This window comes from Ursus arctos, chromosome X (genome assembly GCF_023065955.2).
Source record: "Ursus arctos isolate Adak ecotype North America chromosome X, UrsArc2.0, whole genome shotgun sequence".
Classification (NCBI taxonomy): Eukaryota; Metazoa; Chordata; class Mammalia; order Carnivora; family Ursidae; genus Ursus; species Ursus arctos.
The window spans coordinates 22,728,733-22,746,803 of NC_079873.1; the positions used below are offsets into that span (position 1 = coordinate 22,728,733).

The following is an 18,071-nucleotide window of genomic DNA, read 5'->3' on the forward strand; positions in this document are numbered from 1 at the left end:
AGGAGAACAAGGTTCTTTGTTTGTGGTAATGACTCAAGCCAATCCAAGCCCCAAGTTCTCTGGCTGAACAAGGCCACTGGCTTTGCTCTGTGGATAATCAGTTCTGCCTGCCAGACTCTCTGCTCAAGTGTTGCTGGGCCACAGGGCTTCCAGAAGCTTTGGATAGGCTTTCTGGTGGGCCAGGGCCAAGGAACTACACTCAGTAGTAGGTGTACTATGACTGACCTCCTCTGCCTGGGTGGGTGGTGGGGGTGGGAGCCCTGGGACCAGGCTCCAGGGCTTTCAAGGTTCTTTTCTTGAGGACCAGAATCAGGCAGACTTGTGCTCCACGAAGTTCCCTAGTCAAAATGTGTCAGTATCTTGGCTCTGCAAGTGAGCAAAGACACTGGTTGAAACTACTACTTGAGTGCTGCAGGTAGGAACTTGGTTGGCTCAGATTCAGGTGCTGGTTGTTTCAAGCCCTTCCCCCTTCTCTATCACAATCAGATTCCCAATGGTCAAGCCCCATAGATTCCCCCTTGATCCCTATGAGGTAAGACCAGAGTAGGGACTCCCAAGAAGTGACCCACCGTGATGGGGGAGCTAGATGTCCACCCCACACTATCTTTTTCCACTACAGGAACTATCAGGGGAGATCTCTCAGTATGGTGCTGGGCCAGCCTGGGGGAGGGGCAATGTGTTTACTGAAGAGCTACTCTTCTTACCCTTCTAATTCAGTCTGTCTTGGTTTCTGTGGTACAGGGTGTACTTTGGCCTCACCGAAGGATTTTCTCATTGTTGCTTTGTCCATGAATAGTTATTAGTTCTTGTTCTTGTGAGGGGGAGCAAAACTGGGAACAACCTATGTCACTGCAAGAATTTCTTATTTAAAATGCATCTTACTGATCCTTTTGTAGTTCCTAAGTGTGATGATTGCATGTTCATGCTATTGTGTGACATGTGCCTCCCTCAAACCTTGTTATGACCTCAGTACATTACCCGTCTGATATGAATGAATGAATGAATGAATGAATGAATGAATGAATAAAATTCATTTTATTATGGCAGCCACGTCTCAAAGCAATAAATTCCAATTTAACTCTAAAATATATTGCAAACTCACAAAAGGTTTTGAAGAAAAGATCATATCACTCTCAGGGGTAAAAACTGTCTGAAAACCTGGCCCCCTAACCTGGGGGAAATTTCTAGTAATTCATTGTGATGAAGTTGAAATCTCTGATCCCATGACTTGGAGGTTGATGTCTTTCTCTTCCACCACTAAACTGCTAAGAAGAACACTTTTGGAAGCATTCTAAAATAGCCAACCCCAATATGCTTCATATTATTGCAATCCTTCATCACAGGCCAAAATAAGCAATTCTTGTTATCTGTCTGCTTCAAGACTTGTATGCCCATGATACATTGTGCTTTTTTCAGTTGGATCTCCTTTGCACTTTCTCTGTACCTCCAAGGCTTTTTTTTCTGAGCCCTTGGTTATTGAGATTTGTCCCTAGATCATCACTCCCTTCACTGAATATGCCACCCACTTCACCCACACAAGTGAACTACTTCAAAATCCCAGCCATTCTTCACGATCTTCTCATGGTGTACTGCTTATGCTCCTCTATCTGGTTCATCTCAGAAAACAAAGTTTATTTGTTTGAAGACCACCTTATGTGTGCATATAACATTATATCTTGTGATATTTCTGGTTTATTCTATTTTGGATACTGGCATTTAATTGTCAGGTAAATCCTCATTTTAAACAGTTCACCTGTGCTTGTAAATCAAAATAAGTGAATAGTATAGTTAGAAATCATGGAGCCAATATATTTTACATAAGAATACTTGTCAGATGTTCATGAAAATTCTAGATTTACCTATCCATCTATCTAAATGAAGTACAAGTTTTAATAATTAAATGAAATCCATGCAATTAACCTACTTATAAAATTATATAAAAAATTAAAAGATCTAGCACTTTATCTTAATATGATAATTGCTGCCTACAGCATATGCTGAAGTAAAATCCTTGTGGCATTAAAAAATGTTGTCAAAATAGCTTGAATAAACTATAAATTATAGCAAAGTTCACTATTACCAAAGTGCTAAATAAAATAACTCATAGGATTTAGATTAAATAAATGTTGGGGTTAAATTCTTATTTCACTATATAGCGGATACGAAATTAAAAATCTTTTGGACTCCATTTTGACATAACTTTCTTCACAGTAACTGGTTGAAAATGATACAAAACTTACCAGGTTATCATGAAAATTGATACCAGATATGTATACGAGACACCTTGTAGGCTATCTGACCAAATACAGTAGAGCAAATTCAAGTAGAAAAACAGCTGAGTTGAAACAAAAAAGGCAGAGTGAAACTTCTGAGATCTCTTTGAAATATGGAAGATGACCCTTCTCATAATAACATATACTGTTAAACACTTAAAAATGATTTTGTGACTGACTGTGGTGGACAATAAGTGTTGCCCAAATCTCCTTCAGAAATGACAATGCTGATTATTACCCTAGGTGCTGGAAGTACTGCTGCTGGTTGACAGTTCCCACCTATCAAGCCTGTTTCAGTAATTACTTCAGCTTAAGAGAATAGCCTCAGCCAAGGTTATTCCTCCATTCCAGATGGCCTACATCTAATGACTGATCTATGAAAGAGGGTAAAGACTCATTCCTCTCATCCAAAATCAAGACTCTCCTGAAGTTTCATCTCACCTACAGAACTCTCCATGGATGGGCTAGGGCTTCCACTGATACTGCATTTCTGTTCAACTTCCTCTGCCTAATTCCATTTTTGTGAATTCCCTTCCATGAATATCCCATGAATACCCCCTAATGAAATTAATCTTCAAATCAGAGTTAGCTTCCTGGGGAACTCAATCTGTTAGAGCAACACACACAATTTATAGCTATTATCTCACCAAATCATCACAAGCACCATTACCATCATCCCCAGAAGTAAACCGAAATATGAAGAAGTTATTTGCTCACTGTCATGAAATTACTACCCAGGATTTAAACCCTACATTTCACAACAAATGTAATGAACTTTGCCAGTATCATATTCATTTTATCTCTACTTCTCTCTTGTTCATTAAGAGCCATACAATACTGGAGATAATATGATATTTAAGCTTCTATCATAGGGAAGCCCTGTATTTCCACATGAATACCTGTGCCACAGAAAATTCCTTGGATCAAATCCTGTGTTTGGCATAAACTCAATTAAAACCAAAAAACAGTTTCTATAAGATGAAATTATTATTAAATGTGTTACTTAGTTTATAAACTCATGATCAATATCTGTAGTCTACTGCATTAGGCCCTTCCCAATTAGTATCAAAGTGAATCTTCAACATTTTGAAGTTGCATTTGTTTTTAATAAGCTTTTTCTCCAATTATGGATTCCAGCCAAAACAAAATCCTTGAATGTTAGAATATTACAATACAGGTTGGGTTTATAATAATTACCAGAGGCATTAACAGCCGAGTAAAAAAAAAAAAAAATCTGTCCTCATGAGTTTTGTGACTTAAATTTGTGAAGGACAGGGTTCAACTTTTTTTTTTTTAATTCTAAACTTTTGAGCTATTTGTAAAGTGACACGTAAACTGTGGATTTCTTAACTTGTTTTCTCAGATGTTTTCTACATTCATTTTCCATTAGGCATTACAATTATCTAACCTGTTCATAATATTTTTCAAACTAAACTAGTAAAGTAATTTTAAGCTGGTTTTCTAAATGATATAGCTGGGCTAAGGTGGTACTGGATGGTTTATTAGCAAAAGATAATCAAGTTAAAAATGTCAGTTAATGTTGGAACATGTGCTTAATCAGAGAGAGATATACAGTAGTTGAACCTAAAGGGGACTAGGTCCTGGCCACACAAACATGGTGAATTTAGCTCTTTAAATATTTGAGGTCAATGCTCACCATCAAAGCTTTCCTCAGTGACCTTATGGCAGGAGTCCGCATTTGGGAAATGGAATTCTCGGTCCAGAAAGTTTTACTATTTCTAGTAATTACATTAAAAAATGAGTAGGTTAATGGACATTTACCCCTTTTGTCCTTTAAAGATTTCTGTTCTGAGAGAGTTTATAATCTCATTGGGAGTAAAATCTATGTTTTGTGTTTAACATTCCTCCCTGCAGTTAACTCCCTGATGTGCACAAAACAGCTCCAGTGTGCTGAGTGCTTAGTGTGCCTTACAGAAAAATAATCTCTAAAATACAGCAACCCTGTAAGTAGGTATTTTTTTTTAAGATGAGAAATCTGAGGTTCCAAAAGGTTAAATAATTTATATGACCTATATTTTAAGGGACATTTGATGATGCTTGCAAACTTGAATTTATCACACTTTATCTTGCTTTACCAAGAAAAATATTATATGTGCATTGATGATATATGCATTTATATAATGCATATATTATCACCATACGTACACAAACATAAACACAGGTATACTTTGTAGCATATGAGCAAACACGAGCTAATCTTTGTATCCACTCCTGATATGTAAGTCCCTATGCCACATTCATAAAGAACTATTTTTCCTTTCCTGAATTTTCCATACACTCTTACACTTCCATGTTTTTGCAAATTCAACTTGCTAAGGCCTAAGATGAGAAAAGAATTTTATAGAAAAGGGGTCTTCAGGGGTGCCTGGGTGGCTCAGTCATTAAGTGTCTACCTTCGGCTCACTGAGCCCCACATTGGGCTCCCTGCTCCGCTGGGAGCCTGCCTCTTCCTCTCCCACTCCCCCTGCTTGTGCTCCCTCTCTCGCTGGCTGTCTCTCTCTCTGTCAAATAAATAAAATCTTTAAAAAAAAGGGGGGATGTTCAGAGGATATGAAGGAAGACAGTAAGGCTGACATAAAAGAAAAGCAGGAGAAATAGAAGATTTAGGAGCACATTTAAGACATTAGATTTTATTCCAAGTGTAACTAGAAATGACTGAAGAGTTTAATCAAAAAATAAGATAATCTGATTTGAATTTTAAAATATCAGTTTACTGGGTAGAGAATGGATTAATGAAGTTTGTATCAAAATTAAAAGCGAGGGTAGAAAAGACTTATGGTGGTTCTCTAATGCTATCAATAGTACGTAGTAAGAAAGGATCACTACTGGACAACTCTTAACTGTCAAGTTATAATACCATGAAGGGAGGAGGCCTGAATAAGAGAAAACTATGTTTTAAAAAATAATGGTGTGGATCAATTTTTAAGTAAACCATGCAAATACCAAAGATATGTAGAAAAAAAAAACTTATGCAAGTTCTGTTCTTTCCACTGAGGTATCCCACTCAACATACTGAAACTTTCCTAACTTATCAAGTGACTGAACTTTAGGATCTTCTTTTACAAAACTATGGCAGCATTCACCTGAATAAAGAGAGAAGGAGTAAACAAACGTTTAATCTGTAGTTCTGATTAAATTGGTTCACTTTGTAACTGACGTTATGTTTATAGAGATTAAAGAGAGTTTGCACATGCCCTCACAATGTGTCCAATTTTCTGTTAAGTTTTACAAGTAGTGAAAGAGCATGTCTGAAAGGATCAAAATAAAGATGAATATACTTTAATTTTATCTCATACACTTTTTAAAAGCTCCAATGGTTCTTTTCCTGAACACAATACAAAATAGTAAGTAACAATGAACTAAAGAAAAAAAATTAAGACTAAGGACCTGGGGTTTGAATAGACAATCCTAGACAAAGAGTCAGTTTTTATAAGTCACCATGAGAAGATTCAAGAAAACCAGAGCAAAATAGACAAGTAAAACACCCTTCACTGATCACTTGTTTTAAGAGATTATTTGTGAAAGGATGTAAATTAAAAACAACAGGTGGAACTAAAAAACAACAAATTTTAAGGAAGCAATTTGATATACTTCAAGAGAAAACATGGGGAGCCTGAGTGGCTCAGTCGGCTAAGCATCTAACTCTTTATTTTGGCTCAGGTCATGATCTCAGGGTCGTGAGATCGAGCCCTACGTTGGGCTCCATGCTGGGTGTAGATCCTACTTAAGATTTCTCCTTCCCCTTCTTCCACTCTTCCCCACCACCCCTCTTTCTCTCAAAAGAGAGAGAGAGAGAGAGAGAGAAACAGAGAGAGAAAACACAATTATGGATTTTTTAGTTGGGCCCAGAAAATGCATAAAGACTTTAGTGGAGTTATGTCTACACTATATTCCCTTCAACAAGTTTCTTCAGACCTCAGGTGAAGGTAAAGCAACTTGAGAAATTGTGAAGTAGGCAAAACTGATTTTCAGCATGCCCTAATGTATCAGTTAACTATTGCTATGACACACTGTTTATAACAAACACAAAAATCTTGGTTACATACAATACCACGCATTTATATTTTTATGCCTCAATGGGTAAGTTAGAGATCACCTGATTAAGGCTGGACTTGGCTGGAACACCTCTGCTCCTTGTACCTCTTTTTCTACTTGTTGAAATGACAGGCTAGTTCAGAAATATCCTCATGGCAACGGCAGAAGCACAGGACTCCAAGCAAAAAACAAGCAAAAAACAAACAAAAAACAAAAACAAAAAACCCCATAAAGCCTCTAAGACCAAGGCTCAGACCAGGCAAGCTGTTACTTTCACTGCATTCTGCTGGCCAAAGCAAGTCACATCAACAAACCCAAAATTCAAAGGATAGGAAAAGATATTCCACCCCTTGAGTAGGGAGAGGCAAGAGTAAGTAAATATTTCTGAGCAATAATATAATCTACCACAACCCCTCTCTTTTCTTCTCTGCTTCTCTTCTGTCAGCCCTTTTCTTTAGCTCTGGGGGGAAAGTCAATTAAGAAATTAAATCACAGTAGAAGAGACTTGACATACTCCCCACTGGAGAAATATTTTTGTTTTGAAAAAACAAACATCGGACAGGTGTAATCACTGATGGTGTCATTGCAAACATCTCCTGGGAGCTATACTTCTGGAGAGGGCCTTTATATGTGAGAGCATATTGAACCACAGACAGATGAGCCCTGAACACCAGGTAAGTTTTTTATTTCCCTCTCTATTTCAAAACTTCTGGATTATACTATTTAAATAAGCCTTCTTTTCTCTGTTTCTGCTTCAGAAACACTCAAACTCTTCTGCAACCACAGGTGCAAATCAAATGATGCGCTCACCATAGCTGGCAAGCCACCAGCTTATTAGGCTTTACTGGCCTGGTGAATTGTTAGTACTTCAGTAAGAGAAAACCATAACATCATAATTATAAAATAATCCAAAACCTAGTCTACTGAAACTGCAACATTATCATTATCATTTTTGTTCTTTATTAGCTATGAGAATTCAAATTTCCAAAGACCTTTGGGCTCTTTAACACACATGCCATACTCACAAAGAGCCACAAACTGTTGGATACTGTTTAACATGTCTTACTGAGCTATGAGACCAATGTCTTATTTTATTTTTCATTTGGGCAACTTATTTTCTATGTCATACCTACAAAATTTCCCAAAGTACTACCAAATACACAAATATGCCCAGAATTAAATTATTTCCTTAAGAACCATACAGGATTCTGAATTCCCTGTTCAATTCACCCCTCCCCACAGCCTGTGCACATTTTCCATAAGGCTTACTTCCACATCACCACTTGACAGAAACACACTATCTCTCTCTTTTTCTCTCCATCACTGACCGCCAACTCTCATTATATTTTTTTAAAACAATTCTCTGATACAATCCCCATTTCACAGAATGACTAGGGCTGTGAACAAGTGAATTTATGTCCAGAATATATACTTACTAGTTGTACAGTTGATATTTGAAATGCATATAAGTTTAACTCAAAAACCCATCCTTTCTCCACCAAGCAGATTTCCATAAACTCTTTAAAAGAGGGAAGTAGATGGTGGTGGCAATTATGATATGAATGGTGGAAAACCATCACACTAATAGTAACAATCATAACTACATTTTATCAAGCACTATTCTTTGTCAGGCATAATGCTAAACTCTTCAAATAAATTCTCATTTTCTTCTCCCAACAATTCTATCATTTATGTCTTATTATTATCTCTTTTGTGTGATGAGGAAACAAGCACAGAGCTCTCAAGTTATTCCCTCAAAAGCATACTGCTGGCTTTGAACCCAGACCTTGAACTCTTAACAACTACATTACAGAACCATGTGTCATCCCAGAACCATGTATGATGATAGATCAGAAATAAGGTGAAGGACCAAAATCTCATCTTTGACCTGCAGACTACACAGCTGGGCCACACTACACTTCGGAAATACTTTATATACTAATGTTCAGTGGCAGAAATTAGAGCATAAAGTTATCAGATATGAAAAGTCAGTCCAAGCCATCAACAATTAAAACATCACTAGGCAGGGATGGATCCCGAGGCATGGGAATCCCATAGCAAGCAATAATATCAGGCTGCAGCAGGACAAAAGAGAAGGTCCTGCCATCTGGCCTTCACCCATTCCTCTCTCAGGACTCATAAAATCTTGACATCCTGGACACAGTCATAGCAGCTGGGAATTGTCTGGGAAACGAAATATGCATGGTTGGTTGATTAATCTTGCTTCCTATTAAGCAATGAAGAGAAAAAAATTACATAAAATATACAAGAAAAAAAAGGAAAACTGAATATTATAATCAATATAGTGAGGAGAGAAAATCAAGGACAGAATGTCATAAAATTAAATTCCAGCCCTGAGATTTATCCTTCCAGAGCCTTAGTTTCCAGATCTTTAAATGGAGAAAGGAGAGGTGGAAGGTAGTCGAATGTCATTCAATTTTCTTTCCAGCATTCCATTTTCTATGTTTTGAAATTTTTTCAGAATTTCTGTTAAAAAAAGACATTATTCCCTCATACTTAGTTAAAAATAGACATGAAAATGAACCACTCTATCCTCGTAGGTGTGCAGCTCCATGTTTCATCATATTTGCTAAGTCATGCAACAATTTAATTAGCTACTTTCAGCAGTTTTATGGTAGGACTTTTGACTCTGCCTATGTATACACTGGGACTTACTGTAGTGACAGAGGTACTTAGAATTTCTTCAAGTAAATTCTGTTACTTCAAAAGGTCCAAATTCAAATTTTAAAACATGTAATTGTGTGATAATAAAAAGAAGCTTCTTTTGTGTTTTTGTTACTTGTGTTATTTATTCTAAGCATGGATAGTCAATTAGATTTTCAACCTACATTTTTTTCTCTTCCATTACCTAGGATTTCCCTGTCTTCTAAGATGAGCAAACACTATAATCAGTTTCCCTCAGGCTTGAAATTATCAGTGCTATAACTTGAGTTCAGATGGCACCTTCCTTCCAAATCCTTGCTTCAGTTATTTGTCATGAAAAATTACTTTTGGGGGCGGAAATCTCTTACTTGCTGTTATCCCAGAAGTGAATTATTTTAAGGAATTTAACTAAAATACATCCCAATAAGCTTTATGGGCCTGCCAAATATAATTTTAAATAAACAGAAGAAATTTCCCCCCAATTTCTTTTGTGATACATAGGTGAGCAAAAAGAAAATCTCAAATTATTAGGCACTTACTATTTTCATTAAAATAAAAAGTTTCCCTTTTTTTCTTTAATTTTCTATAAACTTCTCCTTCCATCGTACATGTAATTTTTTGAAACTAGCACAACACTAGATTTGTTGACTGTGTGAGAAGACAATACTCTTCCCTCGTGCCGTGCAACAGTTGATATAAAACTCAGAGAAATGGTTCCATAGAAACTGTGCTTCAACTAATTTAATAGGTTATTTTTTTTTGCAATTAAAAAATGAGAGATGGGTACTGTCGAACTTCAATTTGGATTTTCTGTATTATACATACTGATAATATATGAGCATAATATTCTTCATAGCAATTAGTCATGAACACAAACTTGCACAGTTTTAAAAACACTTCTCAATCCTTTGGGAACCATAACAGACACTGAATTTAGAAAGAGAAATTCCCCTTATTGTTGTAACTTCTGAGTCTCCTATATGAAATCATTTTTACACCCATTAAGAAAGTCATTGCCTTTTTTTGCTTGTATAGTTGCAAGAAAAAAATAAAATTAATACTAAGAAAATATGTATGCATTCTGGAAGGTAGAAGGAAAAAATGAACTACAAAAGACATACTAAATAAATTATTTTTATTATATACTATTGATACTGTGAACAAAGTATATGCTTTCCCATTTATAGCCATAAAACCCAGGTTATCTAATGAACATGTTTTGTTTAAGTAAAACTCAGAATCACAGAAGTTTAGAATGCCGGAACTGGAAGGAATATCCAACCCAAATTCCTGATCTTAATACTGAGGAAACCAAGTAGACTGATTAAATGAATTGTCCCAGAATCCACTGATGTTTTATATTTACATTCAAATCACAAACCTGCTTACCCAAGTGAAGCTATGGTGCAAGTCTTCCACAAAAGAATATGCACATTTCATAATGTATTAATCCTACCAAACTTTTAGTGGGAAACACAAAGCAATGCATTGCCCATGGTTGGGGAAATCGATTTGTTCTTAAATTAAATAATTTTACTCCTTGTGATTTTTCCTTCTGCTTTAGAACCTAATACAAAGTTCATTCATCCAATATTTATTAAGCATTTACTATGTACCAGACTATATTCCAGACAACAGAGATGAACAAGATTCATGGTGTTCCTTATATTCAGGTATGAAAATGGATATGTTTGAATTACTGACTTCCATTTTTTGGAAAATCATTCATATTCTTTTCCCATTTCACCTTCTGAAATTTTTAAATTTCCTTTGTTAGCCTCAAGCTGCTCACTACAAAATGTAAGAGATTATTGTCATTAACAGGTATATCAATACTATGCTTAAGGAAAAAAATAAAAAGTAATTTGACCACTGCAGACAAAATAAACCTTTCAAGCCTCTGTTTTAATATCCCCAGAAATTTAGACTGATTTGATTAACCTGAAGTTTCTTCCTAAACATACTAGACAATGATACTATTAGTAATCCTATGGGAAAATAATTATCATTTCTGTAGAGATTTACAATTCACCAATTACCTGAAAATATAATAAATAAAAATAACTTGCAAGTACAATTTAAATATGGATGGCAATGGGTGATTTTGGTGCTCTGGACTTTAATACCTCCTCTTACCCTTTGAGAATCAGATTATATACTAATTTGCATTATTGTTGGGCTTTTACAAACAAATCTTAAAAATAGGCATGCCATTTGATGCTACTTTTTAGTGAAGGAAACTGAGGCTCAGATAATTTGCCTAATTTGGGAAGTGACAGTGCTCTGATTCTAGAGGTAAGTAATATTTTCATTCAAATTAGTCTCTACCAATATTTCCCCAAGCTTAAAAATTACCAACTTAATGTAAATTTGTCTAACTTTTTAAAGGGCCTTTTCACTTTGTTTGAGTCTTAAAGCCATTTTAATCAGCTTTGCTGAATGTCATAAACCCTACAGTATTTTCCTCAATTCTGTATTATGATTTATAAGGCAATAAATGAATACATACATATGTAATACATGGTTATCTACTTTTCTAATCTGTTTTTTGTGATGCTTATTCTTTTTATTCCTACAGGAACAATTAAAAAAGAAATATATTATTATATAAAATTTTTGTCTCTCATACATGTATATTTTTCCAAAATGAAACTTTTATTTCTTACATCATTATGAACATTACCTCTTTCTTAACACAGAATTGAGTATAGATTGTCATTGTATTGATTAATAGATAGTCTTCATTCATAAGCAGAAAAGTCTACTCTGTTCTATAGAAAGCATCTATGCCCTTTCTTATGCCTTAGCCATTAAAAACTTCATTGCACATGATACAAAAAGAGAATAAAAGCATGTAAGGTTATTTCTTCCCTGTGAGGTAAAGAAAATACATCTGTCATTTAACATATATTCACTGATTACCACTGCATTCCGTATTTAGATACATGGAAATTTAAGCCAAAATTGTTATCTGTTATCTCTATCTATACTACCTAATTTACAAATAAATATATGTATATGTGTTTCATGTACCTTATTATTTATTTCTAAATGTTAAATTTTGTGGTACGTGCTACAGATTTTTGCTATTCAAAATAACAAAGAAGAGATTCACGATGAGAATTTGAGGAGTCAGGGAAACTCAGAAAACATTTTCTGGGCTGTCAGATACTGCAGCAACAGGATGATAGATGCTATTATACACAGTTGCAAAGGAACCAAAAGACCCTAGAATTGGACTGGGTAGGAATGGGGTGAAGTTTACAGAAGTGGTGCTTTCGAAGCTGGTTTCTAATGATGTGTAAAAATTAATCAGAAAGAGAAAAGGAGAAGGGGTATTCAAGGAAGAAATAAAAACATGAATTTAGGTAAGGAGGTCTAAAAGAGCAAGGAATAATCTAGGATTGGAAGTGATTAGTAGTGTCTGATGATCTGAAGATGGAAAGTGGGTGATGATAAGGCTGGAGAGAGGAGAGCAGATGTCATGGAGGCCCCTATTTATCTTTCTGAGTAGTCTGATTTCCAGCTTTAATATTAATTTGGGAAACACGTCAAAGAAGGGAGTAACCATGTATTTATGTATATTTGAATATATCTACAGAAGCACAAAGGATACTAAACTTGTAACACAGGTAATCCGGGGTAGAGAAGATATCAAATTTCTTTGTAAATCTTTGTATTGCTTCAATTGTTACAGCAAGCATGCATTATTCATTATGTTTAAAATATATAAATTACAAAAGCTTAAGAAAATGTAATTGTAGATAATGCATAAAATAGGAGGTAGATTACTTATTAAAACATAGAAAAGTTGGTAAAGGCACTACTCATTGAAAAAATGCTAATAGTGTTTAAATATGATCCTTAGAGAAAAATTATTTATTTAGTTTTTTAAAGATTTTATTTACTTACTTGACAGAGAGATAGGAGAGCACAAGTAGGCAGAGCAGCAGGCAGAGGGAGAGGAAGAAGCAGGCTCTCTGCTGAGCAGGGAGCCAGATGCGGGGCTCAACCCCAGGACCCTGGGATCATGACCTGAGCCAAAGGCAAATGCTTAACCAAATAAGCCACCCAGGTGCCCCGAGAAAAATAATTTAAATTAAATAAATGTTTGATTTTTGAACAAAAAAATTAACCGGATAAAAGCATAAAAAAACCCAGAACATTTAAAGCAAAATTTAACAAATTAGAATATGAAAAATCAATTACAACATATAGAATACTTGTTTTCTTAAAATATTTCATGCATAAAATATTGACAAATTAAATAATGATAGAAAGCATGGATAAATAAAATTTGAAACAAAAAAACACTACAGAAGTATTTAAAAATATAGAGACAGAATACATACATTCTACAATCTGAAAAAAATAAATATGGAAAATATAAACTATCTCAATGGACATAAGTAGACAAATCTGAACCAACAAATTAGCATAAAAGAAATACATCAAAGTTTTCAAATAGGTTCTAAGTAAAGATGATGTGTTGTTTTCTGTTATAATACCTATGCTAAATGGAATAGTCTATTTGTTAGTTCCAAATTTTTATTTAAATTCTAGTTAGTTAACATATAGTGTAATATTAGTTTCAGGAGTAGAATGTAGTGATTCATCACTTACATATAACACCCAATGCTCATCACAAGTGCCCTCCTTAATCCCCATCACCCGTTTAGCCCATCCACCCCCACATCCCCTCCAGCAACCCTTAGCGGTTTGTTCTCTAGAGTTAAGAGTCTTAAACTATTTAGTCTTATGTAAAATAATGGAAAGCCAAGCAATTTATTTTTTTAAGATTTATTTATTTATTTGAGACAGAGAGAGGGAGAGAGAGAGAGAGAATAAGTGGGGGGAGGGGCGGGGGAGAGGGAGAGAAATCTCAGACTCCCCATTGAGCATGGAGCCCAACACGGGGCTTGATGCCCCGACCTTGAGATCATGACCTGAGCAGAAATCAAAAGTCAGATGCTTAAATGACTGAGCCACCCAGGCACCCCTCAAACAATTTATTTTTGAATGTAGCACAGTTAGTCTGTCAATAATTGCCAAAGGTAACAGACATGCATAAGTTCATGTGCACACACACATACACACATCTACATAAAACCATGGTTCCATGATAGTTCAACCTCAAGTAAATTCAAGTAAGAATACCTGATTTCATGAAAACAAACCCAATTGTTCATTAAATGATTTAGCTACTGAAAAAAATAGGGCTATCTCAAGAATGAAAGAATAGCTTAATATTAAGAATTCTATGAATATAAAATAAGTACACCTCTGTATCATGATAAATAATCTTGAACTACTGGCAAATAACATTTCAAAATGTGGGAGGGGCAATGAGCAAAAGTGTCCAAATGTGATCCTGGGAGCTTACTTCAGTTTGCTAGACAGTGAGTTGGCTGGGACCTGAGGTACTCTCTTCTCTCAGGGGGAGAAGCTGTATTTTCACTCAACTTCTCCAAAATGAGTTCCTACTACTGAAAGGAGGGACAACACACCTGTCATGAGCCTCAGTGTCTCCAGAGATAGGGCAGCTAGCTTTTCCGGATACATGATGCCCTTGGCACCACAACAATCTCTTCCTACACTGATGAGTTTGTTCTCATATGAACCCCCTAACAAGTAAAAGCAAGAGGTAGGCACTGTTCTTCCACTTGACCCTGGCATACCTCTTAGTGGAAAGGTGGGAATATCAGGATGTTTATGCCTTCTCTTGCTACCCTTGCCTTGTAAGTTTCCCCAATAAAACCTGTTCCTTAATGTATTCCTTGTGATACTGCACATTTTGCCCTAACCAATCACACAGCACATGGCAAATATCTAGAATACATTAAAATCTGAAACAAGAAAGAAAAAAAAAAAGCAGCATGCTTTCCAACGCAAAGAAAATAATAAGAGAAAAAACAATGCATACGTTAGTTTGGGTCCTTTGAGAAGCAGATGCCAAAATGGGATTAGATGTCCAACAGATTTACTGGAGGAAACACCTATGAAGGACAAATGGGGAGAGAACTACAGGGGACTAGAAAAATGGTCACACTGTGAGGCAGGTCTAAATCCCATGGAAGAGGAAGAAAAGATGATAAATTTGGGCAGGAAATACATTAGATTGTGATTCTAAGAAATTTTGGCAAAGCTGATGAGGAGTCCTTGAGTCCAGATCAGCTGTCAGAGGAACCCTGTGTTTCCCAAATGGTGCTGTTTTAGTATCCTCCATTCTCAGTCATTGGCTGGGAGCAGCTCATGGGAAGCGTGGCCTTGGTGCCAATACCATGCTGGATTTCAGAGGGCAATAACTAGGGACCTCTGTCAATTATAATCCCTGAAGTCAGAGATCTGAGAGGCTTATTCCTACGGCTGCCACAGCATAGTTTTTAAATAAGAGAAAAACATGGTAATTTGTAGATATGTTGGGAAACCCCAAAAAGATTAACAGCAAAATATTTATTATTTAAAAGATGGTTTAAAACTCATCTGGAGGGCTGGTAATGTATTGAAATTAGGATGAAATTGCTTTGCAGGTAAGAACGCTCTATGTGCTATAAGGTATGATGCAATAAGAAATTTATTTATTCATGATAGCATATACCCAAGAATAATAATAATAAACCAAGCACCACATATAAGCCTCAAAATCTCATGGCAATCTGTCCAGCTTTCATATGCTATGCTAATAAGTAGAAAAACAGGAAGAATGTGTTTTAGATAGATTATATCATAGCAGTTTTTAAAATAGCAGAATATTAAAAATAATATCCAACAAAAATATAAATAACCTGTCTTTGCATACATGTAATGAAATATTATAGTTATTTAGTAAATCATTTCAAAGAATTTGTGCCAACATGGCAAAATTTTTATAGTAAGTGAAATTTAGGAGTATATAAATCTGTTTCTGAAGTGTAATCTCAGTTACACATACGCATACACATACACACACGGAAAAGCAAATGCAAAGGAACAAACATAAGCACTCATGTATAATTTCTGAGGGCTGAATTAGGAATAATTTGATGTTTATCTTTTATGCTATTTGTTCTTTCCAGATTTCTCCATTATGCATGAAGTGTAATATCAGAAAATAATTTTGTAAAATAATTTAAAATTTATAAAGTATTATAGTAGGGGTGAGGTAATCATTGATGCTGTTTTTCAAATATTTCTGGTCTCCCCCTTCTAAGCACATGGTAGGAATGTACTTCTTGGTGACCTTAGAGTTAGGCCAAAATAGTGAGCTGAGAGCAATAGCATGATGTGTCATTTAATTGCTGACGTAACATACTCTCTGCTGGGATAACCAGAAACACTGAAACATGGCTGCTTCATCAGCCTGAATACCTGAGACACCACATGATCAAAGTTTCTCTGCCAACCTGTGATTGCCACGTCTCATGGGTGAGAGATGAGCCTGTGTTTCTTTAAGCACTGAGATATACAAGTTGTAGTTTCTTTAACATAACCTAGTCCATTATGACTGACATAAAATTGATTCCTAGGAAAGAGGTACTGCTAAAATGGAAACATCAAATAGGAGGCATTAGCTTTAGGTCTAGGTGGCAGACAGGGAGAAAACTGTTACAATGCTGTATCTACAATTAGGATAGAGAGAGAACCAGAGAGATCTTAAAAATAACTATAGATAATACTTCTGTGATATTCTTGCCAAAAATAAATAACTTCAATCTAATCATGAGAAAACATGAGACAAGTTAAGAAACATTCTATAGACTACCTGGCCAGTACTCTTCAAATGTGTCAAGGTTATAAAAGAAAAAGAAAGAATGAAAAACTGTCATAGATTAAAGGAGACTAAGGAGATATGACACTCAATACAACATGGGATCCTGGATTGGATCCTGGAGGAGAAAAAAGACATTAGTGGGAAAGTGGGGAAATTTGAATTAGGTCTGTAATCTAGACGATACTGTTAATTTTCTGATTTTGATAACTATACTATTGTTATGTAAAATGTTAATATTGGGGGAGCTGGATGAAAGATATATGTGAACTTTATATATAATTTTGCAACTTAATTATTTCAAAATAAAACATTAAAGAAAAAGATGTAGTGGGAGGAGGGCTTAGTAGCTTTGTCAAAAACGTTATACAAAGGTGAGTAAAGAAGTCTTCACGCAATTCTTTGTGTGTGTGTGTTTATACAGGGAAGAGCGAGACTAGAATAGAAAGAAACCACAAACTTGTAATAAAAATCTTTTTGATTCTTTGAGATAAAAAGGAATAATGAAGATTTCAAACTTTGAAATAGACAAAGCAGGATGAGAAAGCTGTACAGCCCTCAAGGAGAGTTTAGCCTCAAATCTTACATCAAATATGGACAAAGATAGTAATAAAGTAAAACCTACCACAGGACACAGAAAGGGGTTTTAAAAATCAATGGCCAGAGAGTACCCACTAGGAAAAAAATTGGAGTCTAATCAAGGAATATTCCCTGCATTCAGATGTCTGCCCAGTAACATTTCAGTATTGCTAACGACTTTACACATCCCTATTCTTTCTTTTCCCAAATAGGAGTGTTTACTAGGTTATACTGAACTTGATCCCTCACTGTATACAGTGGGGGTGAACGGGAGATAACTCATGTTTGTTTTTGTTCATAGATTCTGCCACAACAGAAACATATGTAAGACAACCACACATCAGTCTCCATGATAGAGGCAACTGTGTGATCATGGACATTGAAACTGAGGCCTTGACTAAAAGACGCCTTTGGTTTATTTCCTCAAGGAAGATACACAGATGTATTCTGTATGAAAGAAAGAGGCCAAATATTCAGCAATCAATAGGTACTACTGGTACTTCAGTTATTAGTGCTGCTTAACAAATACTTCTGGGTATTCTTCCATTTGTGTACATGGTAGGATGAACTTTCTGGTCTCTGTATGGTTGGATAGGAGTTGTGTCACTAGATTTAGCTGTTCAGTTGTGAGCAGAGGTGATATTTGTCACTATAGCCGGCTCATTGCAGATGTGCTGCCATCCATAGATCCCTTTTACCTCTTTGCTTACAACCAGAAATATTCCACATAGTGGCTGCTTTGTTTGCTTGAC

At 35.6% G+C, this 18,071-nt stretch overlaps 1 non-coding gene across 1 annotated transcript; it reads left to right on the forward strand.

Annotated features, from left to right (window-relative positions):
- Positions 1 to 884: 884 nt before the first annotated feature.
- Positions 885 to 988, forward strand: LOC113266026 (small nucleolar RNA U13). Its single transcript, XR_003320229.1, has one exon. It is a non-coding gene; the product is annotated as a small nucleolar RNA U13 (small nucleolar RNA).
- The last annotated feature ends 17,083 nt before the right edge of the window (positions 989 to 18,071 follow it).